The 21003-nt window shown below is 41.4% G+C and overlaps 1 pseudogene; it reads left to right on the top strand.

Annotated features, from left to right (window-relative positions):
* Nucleotides 1-14412: 14412 nt before the first annotated feature.
* On the top strand, nt 14413-20401 carry LOC115199659 (complement component C7-like; annotated as a pseudogene).
* Nucleotides 20402-21003: the final 602 nt, after the last annotated feature.

The raw sequence follows: 21003 nt of genomic DNA on the forward strand, positions 1-21003 counted from the left end.
CCTTTGAGTTGCGCTATTTTGTTGTTTCTGAGGTTGCTTTGTGGCGGATATGTTTTGTCAAAGTGGGCATAGTGTGACTGGAAATGTCAATCTAAATTTGCTCGTTTTCAACAGCTGACTGCCATCTGGCAAATAAGTGAGCTAGTCCCAGCATGCAGTACAAAAAAATACTTGTCTGTCCATTTCTCTTGAAACTTTGTGTTCTTCTTGAATCAACCATATCCTTCTCTTAGCCACCGGAGCAACATTAGCCACGTTAGCTAGCTGCATTTCCCAGCCGCCATCTTCCTGATGTTCCTGGTTCTCCGGTGGTTGTTTGTTCATAGCTGTCACGTTGTTCTCTAGTTCTTCCCCCTCATTGTCAATAGATATACGTTTCTTTTTTACAATAAATCGATCCAAAATTACCTAGTAGCAACTGATATGTGTCAGTCGCTGTAGCTGAGCAGTTGTTCTATTTTGACAAACGTTCTATTTCGGCCTTTCTGTTCAACTGCTGCGCTATACTGCCACCTATCTGCCGTCTAGGGAACAATAGATGTATTCCATTAAGTGATTCAGGCCTGCATTAAACACAGTGAAATGAAACTGTATCGTTGTCATGTATGATGAATAGGAAAATCACCGCGAGCCGCAAATTAAGGGATCGCGGGCCAGATGCGCAATGACTACCACTGCTCAATGGTGCTATTTTCGCTACTTCACATTGGTGGTGGATGTCTGAGCTGAGTGATTGACTCTCACTTCTTATAATTAAATTGTTCAAGTCATATGCATGTCTCAATATTTACATTGACTTTCCACCTACTCAAAAGAGCCTCCAGGGACCATGCTAGCTGGTTACCAGGGTGACCAGGAGAGGTGCATGATGTGATCTTGTTATTGTGTTGTGTTTCCTCTAACCTTCACTCCGCCGTACCCATCCGATGGCATCCAGGTATGTTTATCAAGCACTAATGAATATTTACTCCTAGCAGACAGAGTCCTGTTTGTTTACCATTGCACTGGCACTGGTTGTGTGTGTGTATGTGTGTGTGTGTGCATGTAAATGTATGTGTTTGTGCGTGCATGTGTGTGTGTTTCTTAATCTCTCTATTTCTAAATATAGCCCTTTCAGTACTGCCTGTTCTCAGTAATGAAGCTGTGCAGGGTTATGCTGTGTTACCAGAAGTGAGGACCAATCCAGTCCCTTCACTTGTCAGCAGCCATACACTCTTAGAAATAAAGGTTATCTATAACCTTAAAAGGTTCTTCGGCTGTCCCCATAGGAAAACATTTTGAAGAACCCTTTTCAGTTCCAAGTAGAACCCTTTCCAAAGAGAATTCAACATGGAACCCAAAAGGGTTCTACCTGGAACCAAAAAGTGATCTCCTATCAGGACAGCTAAAAAAACATTCTGGAACCCTTTTTTCTAATAGTGTACTGTTAAAGGAAACAAGGGAGTTTCAGTTCACAAGGTAAATTTACCTCTCCTGTACTGTAACACTTACAACTTGAGTGAAAGGGTAGACATGTCACATGATCATCTGTGATTTTTGGTGAAGTCATATCTAACCTTCACTGGAGGACGATATTAAAATGGATGTTAGGTTTCAAATCAAATGAAATTGTTTTTGTCACATGCGCCGAATGCAACAGGTGTAGTAGACCTTACAGTGAAATACTTACAATCCCTTAACCAACAATGCCGTTTTAAGAATAACAAATAATTAAAGAGCAGCAGTAAATAACAATAGCGGGGCTATATACAGAGGGTACCGGTACAGAGTCAATGTGCGGGGGCACGTGTGTAGGGATCATTTAGGTAATATGCACATGTACGTAGAGTTATTAAAATGACTATCTATAGATAATAGAGAGTATCAGCAGCGTAGAAGGGGGGGGGGGGGCAAAGCAAATAGTCCGGGTAGCCATTGGATTACATGTTCAGGAGTCTTATGGCTTGGGGGTAGATGCTGTTTAGAAGCCTCATGGACCTAGGCTTGGCGCTCCGGTACTGCTTGCCGTGCGGTAGCAGAGAGAACAGTCTATGACTAGGGTGGCTGGAGTCTTTGCCAATGTTTAGGGCCTTTCTCTGACACCACCTGGTATAGAGGTCCTGGATGGCAGAGCTTCCCTCTGTAATGCCTTGCAGTCGGAGGCCCGAGCAGTTGCCATACCAGGCAGTGATGAAACCCGTCAGGATGCTCTCGATGATGCAGCTCTAAAACCTTTTGAGGATCTGAGGACCCATGCCACATTTTTTCAGTCTCCTGAGGGGGAATATGTTTTGTCGTGCCCTCTTCACAACTGTATTAGTGTGCTTGGACCATGTTAGTTTGTTGGTGATGTGGATGCCAAGAAACTTGAAGCTCTCAACCTGCTCCACTACAGCCCCATCAATTAGAAATGGGGTTGTGCTCGGTCCTCCTTTTCCTGTAGTCGATGATCATCTCCTTTGTCTTGATCACGATGAGGGAGAGGTTGTTGTCCTTGCACCACACGGTCTTTGACCTCCTCTCTATAGGCTGTCTCGTCGTTGTCGATGATCAGGCCTACCACTGCTGTGTCATCGGCAAACGTAATGATAGTGTTGGAGTCGTGCCTGGCCGTGCAGTCATGAGTGAACAGGGAGTACAGGAGGGGACTGAGCACACACCCCTGAGGGGCCCCTGTGTTGAGAATCAGTGTAGCGGATGTGTTGTTACCTACCCTTACCACCCGGGCGCAGCCCGTCAGGAAGTCCAGAATCCAGTTGCAGAGGGAGGTGTTTAGTCCCAGGGTCCTTAGGTTAGTGCTGAGCTTTGAGGGCACTATGGTGTTGAACGCTGAGCTGAAGTCAATGAATAGCATTTTCAAATAGGTGTTTATTTTGTCTAGGTGTGAAAGGGCAGTGTGGAGCTCAATAGAGATTGCATCAACTGTGGATCTGTTGGGGCGGTATGCAAATTGGAGTGGGTCTAGGGTTTCTTGGGCACAGGGACTATGGTGGTCTACTTGAAATATGTTGGTATTATAGACTCAAAAAGTAGATTATAAAACATGAGCTGGCACACCTCAGGCGAGCAAAACCTCGAGACTTCCTTAGATATCGTGCACCAGCTGTTGTTTACAAAATATGCATAGGCCCCCGCCCCGTGTCTTACCAGATCCTGCTGTTCTATCCTGCCGATAGAGTGTATAACCCACCAGCTGTATGTTATTCATTTTGTTGTTCAGCCACGACTCGGTGAAACATAAGATATTACAGTTTTTAATGTCCCCTTGGTAAGATATATGTGCTTTCAGTTCGTCCCATTTATTTTCCAGCGATTGAACGTTAGCTAGCAGTACGGATGGCAAAGGCAGATTAGCCACTCTGTCACGCTTGCTCCCGCTCTCCCTCCCTGGCGCTCGAAGGCACTCCTGCCACCATCATTACGCACACCAGCTTACCTCGTCACGCGCATCAGCGATTCATTGGACTCAGCTGGACTCAATCACCTGTGTTATTACCTCCCCTATATCTGTCTGTTCCCCAGTTCTGTTCCACTCTTCTGCATTAATTGTCATATGTTGTTGTGTTACCTGGTTCTGAAGCTGTTCCTGTCCTGTTCCATGTCTGTGCTATATTAAATGTTCACTCTCCATACCTGCTTCACTAATCCAGCGTCAGTTCTTATACACTTGTCGCCTGATCCTCACAAGGCACCCCGATCTCTTTCCGCAAAATCTCAGTTTCTTTCTCCAGCGAATGGCAGGGATGAGAGCCTGTTCGGGTGTTTGGTGTATATCCTTCCCATCCGACTCATTAAAGAAAAATTATTTGTCCAATTCGAGGTGAGTAATCGCTGTTCTGATGTCCAGAAGCTCTTTTTAGTCATAAGAGACGGTAGCAGCAATATTATGTACAAAATAAGTTACAAACAATGCGAAAAAAATAAACAAAATAGCATGGTTGGTTAAGAGCCCATAAAACAGCAGCCCTCCCCTCTGGCGCCATCATATATCATATTTCCGTCGGATACCTACGTTAATCCAACCTCTCCGTCACAGGTAATCCATGTCCTTTTTTCTAATGTGAAAGTGGGGGCAGGAGATCCTCCCTTGAGCCGAGGTATTAAAATAAGTGAGTGAGAGTGAGAAGGGTGATGGTTGCAAGGGATGAAGGAGACTAAAACATGTTGGGCGGAGCTTTTATTAGAAGAGGGGGAATGAGAGAACCAGTCTAGAATAAAAGGAGGATATAGACTGAAAAAGGGAGGAAAATGAAAAAGAGCAGGAAAAAGTACAAAAAGAAAGAGGAGGAATGAGAAGGAGGAGAAGGAGGAGAAGGAGGAGAAGGAGGAGAATGAGGAGAATGAGAAGGAGGAGAAGGAGGAGAAGGAGGAGAATGAGGAGAATGAGGAGAAGGAGGAGAAGGAGGAGAAGGAGGAGAATGAAAGTGGAGGATAGTAGAGGATGAAATAGGGAACCCAGCAAACCAAAACTGGTTCTGTGAATGAACTAAGAACATTTAATTTCATTGTGGGAAAGGTGTAGCTTAGAAAATACCCCCCAAAAGATATAATAACATATCTGTCCTGTTGTGTTTATGATTATACAATGTTGGTATTAGGGTAATATAAAACATTCCTCTGATGTTGCAAGAATGTTAAAGTTCCCAAAACATTTCATTATGTTGTGAGAATAGTGTGGGGACATTACAAGATATAGGTTCTCAAAACACAAAATATGTCCAATTGTGCTGACAATGTTTGTATTAGGTGCACATAACATTCCCCTAATGCTGCAGAAATGTCATAGAACATATTTATTTCTGAAATGTTAAAGTTCCCAAAATATGTCATAAGTCCTGTGGGAACAGTGTGGGGACATTAAGATATATAGGTTCCCAAAACACAAAATATGTCCAGTTGTGATGACATTCTTACAATGTTTGTATCGGGGTGCACAAAACACTCAGTCCATGGAGGTTCCGTTTATGTGTTAGCTTACTGTTGAGGATTTACGATGTTTGACAATTCATGTAGAAACACATATGGCAATTATTTATTATTTGACAGTTTATTAGACATTGATTATACAAACATAGTTTCACAGTATTTTCTTGAAAGTCACATGCAGGGATTCAAACCTGGAGCTTTGTAGCGTTATCTCTGGAATGAATCCACTCCACCACTGAGATGAGACTAACAGAAATATAAAGCTGCTCACAACTTTACTCTGACTTTCAGGTTGTGGTCTTTGTCTTTGCAGAGAGAGGATAACTAAGGACTCTATTAAATCAGCTTCGCTTTAGCTGACATCCACATAGGTTGTCTTGGCGAGGACGGCGTTATATCAAAAGCGGACGTTGCCATTGGCTGCACATAGCCACATTAACAGAAATCCCATTCAGTCTTGTTTACAACTTTGAACAGTGGAATGTCAGATCTACACCTCCATTATGACGATAGAAACCCTCATTATTTTGTTTTATGATTTTTCAGTTTGAGCGTAATTATTTCTATATAGCATACACTTTCTCGTTCTGGGCTTCTAACGCAGAAGGGACTGGTATGGCTTCGTGACAATGATCGCAAGAACGGGTGCTCACCGATTTGATGACTCCAACATGACACCACCAAAACATCCGCTATTCTATCGCCAGATAACGCTTGATCTAATTGAATCCAGGCCTAAATCTGGAAAAATAAGAATCCTCTATTATTTGTAAAAAAAATATTTAAAAAAATGCTGATAGAGAATGCCAAGAGTGTGCAAAGCTGTCATCCAGAAAAAGGGTGGATATTTGAAGAATCTCAAATATAAAATATATTTTGATTTGTTTAACACTTTTTTTGTTACTACATGAATTCATATGTGTTCTTTCATTGTTTTGATGTCTTCACCATTATTCTACAATGTAGAAAATAGTAAAAATAAAGAAACACCCTTGAATGAGTAGGTGTTCTAAAACTTTTATCACGTACTGTATATATAATACAACTAATAATAATACATATAAATATATAGTGCCTTCGGCAATTATTCAGATCCCTTGACTTTTTCCGCGTTTTCTTAGTTTACAGCCTTATTCTAAAATGTATTAAATAATTTTTTCCCCTCATCAATCTACACGCAATACCCCATAATGAAAAAAGCAGAAACAGATTTTATACAATTTTGCTAATTTATTAAAAATAGAACACTGAAATATCACATTTACATAAGTATTCAGACCCTTTACTCAGTAATTTGTTGAAGCACCTTTGGCAGCGATTACGGCCTTGAGTCTTCTTGGGTATGACGCTACAAGTTTGGCACACCTGCATTTGGGGAGTTTCACCCATTCTTCGGCGGAGATCCTCTCAAGCTCTGTCAGGTTGTATGGGGAGCATCGCTGCACAGCTATTTTCAGGTTTTTCCAGAGATGTTTGATCGGGTTCAAGTCCAGGCTCTGGCTGGGCCACTCAAGGACAATCGGAGACTTGTCCTGATGCCACTCCTGCATTATCTTGGCTGGGTACTTTTGGTCGTTGTCCTGTTGGAAGGTGAACCTTTGACCCAGTCTGGGGTCCTGAGTGCTCTGGAGCAGGTTTTCGTCAAGGATCTCTCTGTACTTTGCTCCGTTAATCTTTCCCTCGATCCTGACTAGTCTCCCAGTCCCTCCTGCTGAAAAACAGCATGATGCTGCCACCACCATGCTTCACTGTAGTGATGGTGCCAGGTTTCCTCCAGACATGATGCTTGGCATTCAGGCCACAGAGTTCAATCTTGGTTCTCAGAGAAACTTGTTTCTCATGGTCTGAGAGTCCTTTAGGTGCATTTTGGCAAACTCCAAGCGGCCTGTCATGTGCCTTTTACTGAGGAATGAAGGCCTCATTGGTGGAGTGCTGCAGAGATGGTTGTCCTTCTGCAAGGTACTCACATCTTGACAGAGGCACTCTGGAGCTCTGTTAGAGTGACCATCAGGTTCTTGGTCACCTCCCTGACCAAGGCCCTTCTGCCCCGATTGCTCAGTTTGGCCGGGCGGCCAGTTCTAGGAAGAGTCTTGGTGGTTCCAAACTTCTTCCATTTAAGAATGATGGAGACCACTGTGTTCTTGGAGACCTTCAATGCTGCAGACATTTTTTGGTACGCGTCCCCAGATCTCGACATAATCCTGTCTCGGAGCTCTACAGAGAATTCCTTTGACCTTAGGCTTGGTTTTTGCTCTGACATGCACTGTCAACTGTGGGACCTTATATAGACAGGTGTGTGCCTTTGCAAATCATGTGCGACCAATTGAATTTACCACATGTGGATTTCAATCAAGTTGTAAAAGCATCTCAAGGATGATCAATGGAAACAGGATGCACCTGAGCTCAATTTCGAGTCTCATAGCAATGGATCTGAATACTTATGTAAATAAGGTATTTCTGTTTTTTATTTGATATAAATTAGCAACATTTTCTAAAAACCTGTTTTCGCTTTGTCATTATGGAGTATTGCGTGTAGACTGATGAGAAAAAAAAAATTGATACATTTTTAAATAAAATATGTAACAAAATGTGAAAAAATGGAAGGGGTCTAAGTACTTTCCGAATGCACTGTATATAATATATAATAACAATGATAAAACACAAAAACGCTCAAGCCTGAGAAACACATTTAAATTATATTCATCACATCCTCAAAGCAGAAGGCAATTGCCTCAGCAGGCCTACGCAGGCCAGATGGCAGTCTTAGATGACTCTTTGAAAGGGCAATCGAACCCAGAGATCAGCTTTAATGGAAGACATGGTTTGCTGGCTGAGAGCGTTGCAAACACTCTACTTAGCCCAGGCATGGGTCACATTACACACAACACTTTCTGGGGTTGCATTGGGAATTCAGAGAGTTAGAGTTCATTTTTTGGGCTAACCAGAACAGCTTCATGTCTACTCCCAAACTCAATCCTAACCCTAGCCACAACCCTAACTCTAACTCTAACCTAACAATAACCCTGAACCAGTTACAGTGTAATGGCAGCAGACAGACAGACAGACAGACAGACAGACAGACAGACAGACAGACAGACAGACAGACAGACAGACAGACAGACAGACAGACAGACAGACAGACAGGTGGTCATCCAGAGGGGATACATTCACATCCCTAGTCAGACAAATATGACTTTCATATTCTAGTGGAGGAGTTTCATATTTCACTGGAGGAGTTTCATATTCCAGTGGAGGGTTACATAGTTTCCACCTGCTTATTCAGACCATCCATTACACTGGCAGCCTGCAGGGGCTAGATATGCATACAGACCTGTTAGCTCCCTCTGCCTTCAGGGACACACTGACAGCTGATGGATGTCAACAATTATAAGTGGATGTAGTTTCCTCACATTTAAACATTACGCTCCCTGCATAAACAGCAGAGGGTCCATCCTGGGTTTCTCTGTGGATCCAAACTATATCAGGATATGTTCTCCTTCAACATGAGTAAATATCAGTTTTTCAAATAGAAGGTAGGATTTGGTAACTATGTTATGCGTGTGTGTGCGTGTGCGTGTGTGTGTGTGCGTGCGTGTGTGTGCGTGTGTGTGCGTGTGTGCGTGTGCGTGTGTGCGTGTGCGTGTGTGTGTGTGTGTGTGTGCGTGGGTGAGTGCCTGCATGCCTACGTGTGTGTCTATGTGTATGTCTACGTCTCCTTAGCCACCACCTTGTCACCATTATCTGCTAAATTCTATTTTTGGTCAGCAGACTAATAACAGCCCTGCAGAGAGAGCTTTGTGTTTCATCATACACAGCAGGACTTCCTACAGACGTCAACAACAACAACACAAATCAAAAAAGTCTACTTTGTCACATACATACTTGATCCAGCTTACTGTAATTGTTGGAGGTGCCGGTAGTGCCAGACATGTGAGGGTGAAACAGCTCTCTGTTGCCCCCTAGTGTTTTGCAGAGTGTATTGCTTATCTCAGGCAGAAAATGCAGCCAGGCACGTACAGTTGGACTATTGTCGAGTAAAAGTGTAAAACTTCTACCTATCTTTGTTCTTTCCCTTGTCTGCACTGACAACTGAGAACTGGTAAGGTGAAACACCTACTAGACATCCTCCATATTGCTTTAAAGCTGAGATCCAGCTGTTTGCCCCAGGCAGGCGCATTTCTTATTGTTTTTGTTTTGTTTATGAAATTGGGCAAAGGAGCATCCTGCATCGTGGTAAAAACTATTCTTAGTGAATAGAGTACCACAGTATGAGTCATGATACCCATTAAGTAAAAATACTTTAAAGTACTACTTAAGTAGTTTTTTGGGGTATCTGTACTTTACTATTTATATTTTTGACATAATGAACTTCACTACATTCCTAAAGAAAATAATGTACTTTGTACTCCTTCAATTTTCCCTGACACCCAAAAGTACTCATTACTTTTTGAATGCTTAGCAGGACAGAAAACAGTCCAATTCACACACTTATCAACAGAACCACCCTGTCCATCCCTCATGCCTCTGATCTGGCGGACTCACTAATGCATCATTTGTAAATGATGTCTGACTGTTGGAGTGTGCCCTTGGCTAACTGTAAATAAAAAAAACAAGAATATTGTGCCATCTAGTTTGCTTAATATAAGAAATGTTACATTTTAAATGTACTTTTGATACTTAAGTATATTTAAAACCAAATACTTTTAGGGCCGGTTTCACAGACGGGGCTTAGATTAAGGCAGGAGTAAGCCTTAATGTGTACTAGTTAAACTAGGACATTTAAGTAGCTTTCATGAACGTGAAATGAAATGCTAATTAGCTGAAAATTTGGCTATCATAAAGAACTACAAATGCCATGATGATCTGGACGAGACTGTCGAATTGAGGCAAAGGTAAGAATTTAACTATTTAATTAACTAATGTTATCAATATGTAGTAATTAATAAATTGCCTACATTTCTTTAAATGGCCAATTCTGTGAACTGTCTTGTGCAAGTTTAAATTGACACAATACCTGTTAGGAAAGGTTTCAGCGAGAGAGAACGTGCAGGAACTTGCTGGGATTTGTAGTTTTGAATGATATCTACTTTGACGGTAATGACCATTTTCTGATCTGAGAGTAAATAGAGCTGAATATAGGGATAAAAGTCACCTTGTCCGAGAGCGATTTAGATGGTTATCAAAACGTCACGACAGGGTAAGCCTACACGAAACATAGTCTTTATTTTAAGTGTTTCTAAAATCCCCTTTGGGAAAAATGAATGGCTGAAAAACTATTGGAACCATTTCCCTGTTTGACCGCTTAGTTTTATGGGTATTATGACACTTCCACTGTGGGGCTCTATGCTCTGCTGTTCTATTGCACCTCCAATGATGTGCAATGATGTCAGAGAGCAAAAAACCTAAGTTTGTGTTTTGAAGTAATGTCTTTGTTGATGTAATAACGCAAACGGACGTGGCAGTTTCACTGCTATGGATTCCAGCTTTAAAGGGGTGCTGAACAGACTGATGTAGCCTCAGTTTCAGTCCTCTTCATTAGGAAATGCGACTGAGAATGACATTTAGGTCTTGGAGGCGTGCTTTGATGTGTGTGTCTCTTGAGTGTTTGTTCGCACATGGGAAGCGCTTGTACATTCACTCTGCCAGAACAGTACACAGTTACAGTCACTCATCATTTCACCAATTAGCTTCAGCCTGCTGGTGTGCGACTGTGGCAAACAGAGTTGGTTTGACTTTGGATAGCCTATCTCCAGGGCTAGTTAGGGACCCTGAATAAATTACACCATGTAAATGGGTCAATATTTTCATGTTGAACACTTTTACTTTGTCATTATATGCTTATTTTTATATGAATTTATACAATTAATAATTTGTTTCAGGTTTTTAAGTAATTGAAATTGGGAGCTATTGAAATGTACAAATGTTGTCCCATGTACATTGTGTAATTTACTAATAGTCTTTACTGATGGTCTAACTAACCCCATGGATATCCAAAGTCAAACTGAATTTTCCACGGTCAGTATGTGTTCCGCACCCATATGTTGGTAATTACAATAAGGTCGCGTGCAACTGCACTCCGAATTGATGATTTCTTGGGTGCTGCCAGCTGTGGACCTGTGGGCAGTATTTAAATAAACCCAACACAAAGAAAACTGTTATTGTACCCTAGATTCCTTACAAATCTCTGTTATGGACGATACTGACTTTATGACCAAAATTAACCTATTTACACTTTGTAGTAAATGTTGACACTAAAATAACTGTTTCTGACTCATATCGATGCCACATAGGCCTTTCAGCTACTCTTCTCTTTCAGATCAGTGCAGATAGGAAGCAAAAGAGGAGACGATCACAGCTGATAGGGAGCAAAAGAGGAAACAATCACTGCAGATAGGGAGCAAAAGAGGAGACGATCGCTGCAGATAGGTAGTAAAAGAGGAGACAAGAGAAAATCCCTTTTGACTGTTTCTGTTTTAGAAAGTAATTGTATTATTGTAGGGTCACAACGAGAGTAGTTTTGGCAGAAGAACAGTCAAACAGTAATGTATGTTCTCCTTCTCTAATGTAATATATCTCTCGCTTTCTGTCCCTGTCACGTCCTGACCAGTAATAGGGGTTATTTGTTATTCTAGTTTGGTCAGGACGTGGCAGAGGGTATTTGCTTTATGTGGTTCGGGGTGGTTGTGTGTTTAGTGGTGTGTTTGATTTATTATTCCGGGTTTTGGGCACTGGTCTATGTTTATGTATTTCTATGTTTAGTCTATTTCTTTGTATTTCTATGTTTAGTGAATTGGGGATTGGACTCTCAATTGGAGGCAGGTGTTTTCTAGTTGCCTCTGATTGAGGGTCCTATATATAGGTATGTGTTTGTTTTAGTATTTGTGGGAGATTGTGCTTGGTATAGCTTTGTTGCCTTACCGGCCTGTTATTAGTCGTTGTGTACGTGTTTATTTTGGTTTACCTTCTTTGTCCGTTTAAATAAAAGAAGATGAGTGCACATTTCCCCGCTGCGTCTTGGTCCACTTTACCCTACGACAACCGTGACAGTCCCACACAGTAAAAAGAAACATTCTGGTTTCTTGGAAGGAAAAAAAAGTTATTTAGAATAATCTCTTCCCGCAATTATCTGACCCTTTAGCAGGAAGGGGTCACATACTTTGTGTGTGTGTGTGTGTGTGTGTGTGTGTGTGTGTGTGTGTGCGCGGGAGAGAGACACTGAACTATATAATACTTTGAAATGTCCACAGCCACAGAGAGCTCATGTACACTCTCACCATGAAGGTAAGATGATTCACATTCATTCCCTACTTACCTCTTAATATACTCAGATGATTTCTACTATTAATCAAGTGGTTCAAAACAGTTGTGCTGTATAGTCTTTAGACTTCAATTCAATCAGATGGAGCATTAACCCGCGTTGGCAGACATCCTCATAGCTGATGTCTTGGAGGTGGTAGTGTAAGTGCGGCAGAAGCTGTCAAATTTATGCGGCTGCTCTTGTGTGACACAAACCACTCCCTTCCTTGTTATCCGCATTACAAACCACTTCCGTCCTTATTATCCGCGATACAAGTTCAAACCACTCCCTTCCTTATTACCCACGTTACAAACCGCTCCCTTCCTTGTTATCCACATTACAAACCGCTCCCTTCCTTGTTATCCACATTACAAACCACTTCCGTCCTTATTATCCGCGATACAAGTTCAAACCACTCCCTTCCTTATTACCCACGTTACAAACCGCTCCCTTCCTTGTTATCCACATTACAAACCGCTCCCTTCCTTGTTATCCACATTACAAACCGCTCCCTTCCTTATTACCCACGTTACAAACCGCTCCCTTCCTTGTTATCCACGTTACTAACTGCTCCCTTCCTTGTTATCCACATTACAAACCACTCCCTTCCTTATTATCAAAATGGAGATAGAAAGTGCAGGCTAATGCATGTTTAGATGTTAATTTGGATGGGGGGGTTTATATCTTGGGACAGCGACAGATCAGTCTAATCAAGGTGAAGACAATTAGAGCAGGCATTCCAGTGTTTGAACTTCTAACGCGGCTGCATGGGATTTGTCAGATTATAAAGTCGGGTGTGTCCATGATAAGCTAACAAAAGGAGCTCCTCCGACACAGCCAAAACAACCACTGTGGATGTCGGCGAGCATGGATCTGATAGAATCCTTAGACTCAGACTATTTGAAAGAATTGTAAAATACACTAAGTAAATAGAATTTAACCGCAGCATTCCTCCTCTCCTCTCCTCTCCTCCCATCTCCTCCCATCTCCTCTCTTCTCACCCAATAATTGTGTGGAAACGGTGCATTGCCACTGGGGATCATATGGCAAGTGGTCAGAGTGTGACGGCTGCACTAAAACACAGGTAAGGAACCAAACCAATCATCAGACGTCATGACCGTGAGCTCCACTAAAGTCATGCTTTGATTCATGAATGGCAACCAATGTTGTGGTATACAGTACCTTCAGAAAGTGTTCATACAACATTTTGTTGTTACAGCCTAAATTGAAAATGGATTAAATAGATGATTTTCCTCACCAGCTCACATAATACCCCATAATAACAAAGTGAAACCATATTTTTAGAAATTGTTGCACATTTATTGAAAATGTATTACAGAAATATCTCATGTACATAAGTATTCACACCGCTGAGTCAATACATGTTAGAATAACATTAGGTCATGATTAAGCTGTGAGTATTTCTGAGTAAGTCTCTAAGAGCTTTGCACACCTGGATTGTACAATATTTGCACAAAATTCTTCAAGCTCTGTCAAGTTGGCTGTTGATCATTGCTAGACAACCATTTTAAAGTCTTGCCATAGCTTTTCAACCAGATTTAAGTCAAACTATAATTAGGCCACTAAGGAACATCAATGTCATCTCGGTAAGCAACTCAAGTGTATATTTGGCCTTATGTTTTAGGTTATTGTCCTGCTGAATTTGTCTTCCAATGACTTTTGGAAAGCAGACTGAACCAGGTGTTCCTCTAGGATTTTGCCTGCGCTTAGCTCTATTCCGTTTCTTTGTATCTTAACAAACTCCCTAGTCCTTGAAGATGACAAGCATACCCCTAACATCATGCAGTCACCACCATTCTTGAAAATATGGAGAGTGGTACTCAGTGATGTGTTTTGTTTAGATTTGCTTTAAAACTGCAACATTTTCTCTATGTCCCATGGCAAAATGTGTAGAATTGAAGGAAATGAACACTAAAATGTTTTTCAGCGAGGTGGAGTAGAGGGGGCTGTCAAGAGTGACCTGACCTGTATTATAGTGGTCTACTTCTACCAAGGGTTACGTTTTATTTAATTTTCCACTATTTACTTGATATTCATTGTTTTCTCCTCTCACACCTCTCTTCATCCAGAGATGATAATTACATTTTTGAAAACTGTGTTAAAAGTAGCCTATTGTTGTTTTTTTGCTGCATAGAAGAACCACCTGTTAGTGGTAAAGAATGACGTGGAGTTGGCTCAGTTCCAGAACAATGCCAGAGGATACCGTTCTATTTCTGAGAAGGTTCTGGAAGGTTCTGGCCACGTTCCCCACCGTGTACGACTACGCCAGCTATAGGACAGTGGTGAAAAGGTTTGAAACCCATTACCTGTCTGAGGGGACTCTGGGCGAACTCTTCCACGCCTTACTCAGCATCGACCAAGAAACAGAGAAACAGATGGGTGAGACAACTCAGGCAACTCCTGCTGAGACTGGATCAGCTCCAGCTGAGACCGAGGCTGTCCTAATATAGACACCTCAGACGTATCATTCTAGTGACATACAGTAGTAGTGGGAGTAACAGAGTGCCATGACTGAACACGTCATCTCTGTTGGTTACAATGCTAGCCCCAATGGCAGTGGGTTGGAGCATGGTGCCCCACAACAGATGGTGAACAAGACTTTAAAAAAGTAAGTATATAATAATGGTTTAATAATGACCATCAGAGCTTTTTGAAGTCCTTGGAACCCACCTTTATATAGTATAGTTTGATTCTAGCGTTTGGCTGGATACCAAAGTAATGGTGAAAGTTACATGTAATGTAACTGTATGAGCTGCAGCTAAAGTGTCTACTGCATTGGAATCCCTGTATTTATACCATGGCATTGTTGAATACGTGTTTCTGACTGGCTTGAAGGGGATTCTAGAGAGTGAAGTATTTCCCTATAACACATGGTATATTTGCACGGTAGAGTTCAATAGCTATCAGAGAGCAACAGGATGCTGACGTTGGACTAACCACAGTTGGACTAGCAGCTTTATCCCTACCTACAGTACCAGTAAAAAGTTTGGACACACCTACTCATTCCAGGGTTTTTCTTTATTTGCACTATTTTCTACATTCTAGAAGAATAGCGAAGACATCAAAACTATGAAATAACACATCTGCAATCATGTAGTAACCAAAAAAGTGTAAACATCCTGGGAACCTTAAAAGAACAGACTAAATGTGTTCTGGTAGCATTCTTGTAACATCAAGTGAATGTTTTTTGCACCCTAGAAGAAACATTGTATAATCAGCCGCACAACTGGACCGTTTTTTGTGTGTTTTGGGAACACCTTTTGTGATGTCCCTACAATGTTCCCACCAGACTGTTCCCACAACCCAATTAAACATTCTGGGAACCTTTAACTTTTTAAGGTATAGGGGGCAGTATTTTCATTTTTGGATGAAAGGCGTGCCCAGAGTAAACTGCCTAATACTCGGGCCCAGAGTCACATATTTGCATATTATTAGTAGATGTGGATAGAAAATACTCTGAAGTTTCCAAAACTGTTTGAATGATGTCTGTGAGTATAACAGAACTCATATGGCAGGCAAAAACCTGAGAAAAATCCAACCAGGAAGTGGGAAATCTGAGAATTGTAGTTCCTCTTTTGAATCCCTATCGAAACTACAGTGTCTGTGGGGTCACGTTGCACTTCCTAAGGCTTCCATTGGCTGTCAACAGCCTTTAGAAATGTGTTTCATCCTTCTCCTGTTACTGGGCAGAAAATAGGAGCTCAGTCAATGAGTGGACTGCCTGAGGACAAAGGACTTGGTGATGTGCGAGCCCGCCAGCATGCCCCTCCTTCTTTTTCTTCTTGAATGAATACGCTATTGTCCGGTTGGAATATTATCTACATTTTATGTTAAAAAGACCCTAAGGATTGATTGTAAACAACGTTTCACATGTTTATACGAACGGTAATGGAACAATTTTACTTTTCATCTCTGGGTATTTCGAACAAAAATAACATTTCTTGTGGAAGTAGGAGCCCTGGTAGTGCATTCTGAAGAAGATCAGCAAAGGTAAGAGAATATTTCTAATACTAATTCTGAGTTTAGATGACTCCAGAACTTGGCGGGTATCTGTATAGCTTGCTTTGATGGTTGAGAATATTGAAAAATGTGCTTTCTCCGTAAAGCTATTTTAAAATCGGACACAGCGGTTGCATTAAGGAGAAGTATATCTATAATTCTTTCAATAACTGTTGTACATTTTATCAACGTTTATGATGAGTATTTTTGTAAATTGATGTGCACATTCACCTGATGTTTTGGTGGGAATACATTTTCTGAACATCACGCGCCAATGTAAAATGGGGTTTTTGGATATAAATATGAACTTTATTGAGCAAAACATACATGTATTGTGTAACATGAAGTCCTATGAGTGCCATCTGACGAAGATCATCAAAGGTTAGTGAATACTTTAGCTGTATTTTTGGTTTTTGTGATGCATGTCCTTGCTTGGAAAATTGCTGTGTGGTTTTTCTTGTGAAGTTTATGTCCTAACATAATCTAATTTTATGTGTTCGCCGTAAAGCCTTTTTGAAATCAGACAATGTGGTTAGATTAACGAGAAGTTTATCTTTAAAATGGTGTAAAATAGTTGATTGTTTGAGAAAATGAAATTATGAGATTTTTGCTGTTTTGTATTTCGCGCCATGCTATTTCACTGGCTGTTGAATAGTGTGTCCCGCAGGTGGGACGGTCACGTCCCACCTAGCCCATAGAAGTTAAAGAACAGACTAAATGTGTTCTGGGAACGGTCTTGCAACATCAGCAGAATGTTTCATACAAACCTTGTATAATCATCAGCACTACTGAACAGTTTTTGTGTTATGAGAACATTTGCCACAACCTAACAAATGTTCTGTGAACTTTCACAGACCAATTTTGGTTTGCTGGGAAAACATTACTGGTACATTGTGTTATTTCCTGGAAACCTAATAAGAACTTTTGTGGAATGTTCTGTGGTGGTTGTTACAGATGTTGTGTACAACATTTTAGTGAATTTAATGGGAATCTTAGCTAATGTTCTGGGAATGTTTTCGGTTTGTTTGGAAGATTATTGGCATCATTGCTTGAGGAAAAAATAGTTAATTACATACAAAGGTAGAGTAAAAAAAGCTGGGGAAAACACTTGCTATATTACTCGTCCCATGTTGTGTGTGGTGTGCATGTTTCCAGATGAGACCTCTGTATGAGCTGGTAAGGGAGGTGCAGTGTGCTGGGGTGAATAGGCTCCATCTGAAGACGGCCATAGAGCAGTACCTGGATGAAAGGCACCCTTGCTTCTGCCAGCCCTGCAGGAACAACAGCCTGGTGGTGATAGAGGGGGATGAGTGTAAATACATCTGTAAACCTGGTACACACTGGGCTGTGAGAAGGGGAAGGAGGTAGAGGGTAGGTAACATTTTACATGTCGTGTGGATACTCCAGATGACGGTATTTGTGTATTTATTTCTGGGTGCTTGCAGACATACTGTACATTCACATACAGATATATGCATAACCTCTCTCTCTCTCCATCCTTCCTTCCCCTTTCACTCTCCTTGTTTCGTTCACCACAACCCTACATTCAACCATTATTTCCCTCCCTCCCTAAGGGGTGATCCATGGCAGCTGGTCCTGCTGGTCTGGCTGGACTTACTGCTCTGGAAGTCAGAGGTTACGAACCCGCACATGCAGTACTCATGCCCCTCAGAGAGGCTGCCATCACTGCAACGGGTAGGCCAGGGTGACGGCAGGCTGCCATAGCAACCGAGACATGCAATACATCCTGTCAGAATTATTGCAGCTTCTGTTGACTTTAGTGATAAGACTTTAAACATGAACACAATACAACAAATACATGACATGGACTGTATACATAGCATCTTTCACAAAGTACTTCTGCAGGCCAAAGTGCTAATCAGGCAAGCGCTAACAGACAGTGTTGGAAAAGCGTAGCAGGAGCAACACATTGCTGTCTTCTATTAATTCAGCCTTCATATTACCCTGCTGTTACCTTACTGAACGTCTGTTTGGTGTACGCCTGCTTGCTTGTTTGTTTGTTTACTTGTTTGTTTACTTCCAGGACCATGGAGCCTCAGTGCTTTGCCCTGACCCTCACACCTCGAGAGACCTTTGGAAGCACACCTCCTCTCCCTAATGGCTATGTCGTGGTAAGAATGGATGGACAGAGAGCCACTATACTACTGCCTGTGTCCTTCAGTGTTGCTGCTGGAGAGCTTTTTATATTTTTATTTATTTCACATTTATTTAACCAAGTAAGCTAGTTGAGAACAAGTTCTCATTTACAACAGCGAGCTGGCCAAGATAAAGCAAAGCTACAGGGCATATAGACGTTTGCTCTAAACTCGAACTAACACAACTGAATGAACAAATCACCATGTATTTGCACTGGGCTGGCTCCAAAAGCTTGTACAACACCCTAGTCTACCATGTAGTCGTTTCAGTCTGTTTATTATAATGCAGTTGTTGTAAGTTCCTCCATTAGTAGATATCACAATCTAGAAAGTTTGACTGTGTTTGACCATCACTTATGCTGTTAAACACAGGATCCAAAAGATGTGTATTTGGTGGACAGTAAGATTTAATACACCTGTATGGAGGGCTGCCATCTGATTGGAATTAGAATCTCAGAGTACACTGGTGATCAGACATGGAGCACAGCTCCCAAACAGTTCAACAGTAAGTTGTGCTTCAATGACGACAGCACACACACACACACACACACAAACATACACCCATCATTATGATTGTTTCCTCATCTTCTGCCATGCTCCAGGTGTCATGTCCCATCCCTTCAAAATGATGTCACAGGCTCCCACTGCGAGCCCACCTATGACATAGGAGAAATGATCCCTCTGTCCTACCCTGAGGGGACACACATAGTGGGACACACAGAGATCCTCTGGGTCACCGAACCCCAATACCATCACATACCATCACCAGGGTAGGTTCCCTTGATTCAGCTGCATTTCACAAACACCATACCCAGTTCCATCACTCTGGAGATGTATCCATTCTGCAACTTTTACCTTATGGTATTCTCTCCCCTCGGAAAATTAAAATTAAATATAGTCTTTTTTTCTTCTTTCCTTTATGAATCCAGCACCAAAAATGCTCAATCTCCTTGATGGCCCAGCAGTGCAATGCAAACCATGGGAGAAACTCGCAGAAAACGAATTTATCTGTAAAATGGCTTATGATTGCGCGTAAGTTTTACCAACCTTTGTGGCACCTTTTGACTGCATATTCTAACTATGATCTATGCTTTAACTATGATAAATTCTATAATATTCCCTTAGACACAGATATAAGATCAGCTCAGCCTCCACAAGTTCAAATCTTGACCATCAGGAGAGGAAAAACATTTTATTTTAATTTTTTTACGAACTGTGTTTTCATTTGCTTGGAAGAGACCCCAAATGTGTGTGACTAATTTTGGTTTTGTGACAATAGTGGGATAAGGTTATTCTTTTAATGAGTCCTACTTGAAATTCTGTCCGGAGAGTTATTTATTATTATTTTTTATATTGTCAACTGACACTAACCAAAGAGTTTATCAAATTGAACAACTCCTGTTTAATTTACGTTTTTTACGTCTAAAAAGAAAATATGACCAAGCTTTGCCATCTTGGGTTAATAAAATGATAAAATCTTATAAACAGGACTTAAAACACAACTATTCCTTAATAAAAATGAAAGAAAAGACAGACTGAGCGTGTGCGAGATACACGCCCTGCAGTGTGCTACAACTTGACAGAGGACAGCGCCTGCCAGTGGCCAACCCACACAACTTCACCCTGCACCGACTGACTGCCAGCTGTGTGAGACCTGTGATGGTACAACTCAACACTTCAGTTTTTTTGTGTGTGTGCCTACATGGGCACGCGCGTGTGAATGAGCGTGTGTGTGCATATGTGTGCGTTGGTGTTCCCATATGTGTGTGTGTGTGTGTGTGCGCAAACTGCACCAAGGACATTTTCCTTGTCCTATTTTCCTTGTCTCCTTCTAACAGGACAAACAAACAGGTGTCGCTGTGAGGACAGGGTTGAGTGCTCAGACCCAGGGTTGAGTCTGTTTGTCCTTCTGGGGGCTGAGGCTGACAGTGCTACCCAGACGCTGAGCGAGTGTGAGGCAGGACTGAGGAGATGTAAAGGGGAGAAGGTGTCCGTTGGCAGCATACTGCCCTGTGGTGCCTAAGGACACAAGAGAATGGTCTCCTCTCCTCCGACTCAGCATGTCTGTGATAATGACAGAAAACACCCTCCACTCATTTTGTCTCATCTCTGTTAATTTTACATGACTCTTCAAACGCACTGCTTCAAAGACATTAAAGCAACATAAATCATCCATTAGTTTGGAATTGATAATACATATTTTTGTTCCAATAAACAAAAAAAAGTCACAATAGTAGGGTAAGAACTAAGGGCTCTATTCAGTCTGTATCGATGAAACGTTACAGATTGCATGACAGAAATGAAATGGTAGTTTCCTATTGAACCGACATCGGTAGTGTCTGCCGTAAATGCAGTTTCTGCTAACGCGGGAACATTGCCTTTAAATTTCATTTTATGCTGTAATGCTGAATTTCCGTGATACGGATTGAATAGAACCCTAATTCTACTTGACCCATGTGTAAAATTACCTCATCCAATTTAGAGTTACATACAGTGCATTCGGAAAGTATTCAGACCCATTGACTTTTTCACATTTTGTTACATTACAGCCTTATTCTAAAATTGATTAAAAATTATTTTTCCTCATCAAGCTACAAACAATAACCCATAATAACTAAGCAACTA

This window comes from Salmo trutta, chromosome 9, assembly GCF_901001165.1.
Source record: "Salmo trutta chromosome 9, fSalTru1.1, whole genome shotgun sequence".
NCBI lineage: Eukaryota > Metazoa > Chordata > Actinopteri > Salmoniformes > Salmonidae > Salmo > Salmo trutta.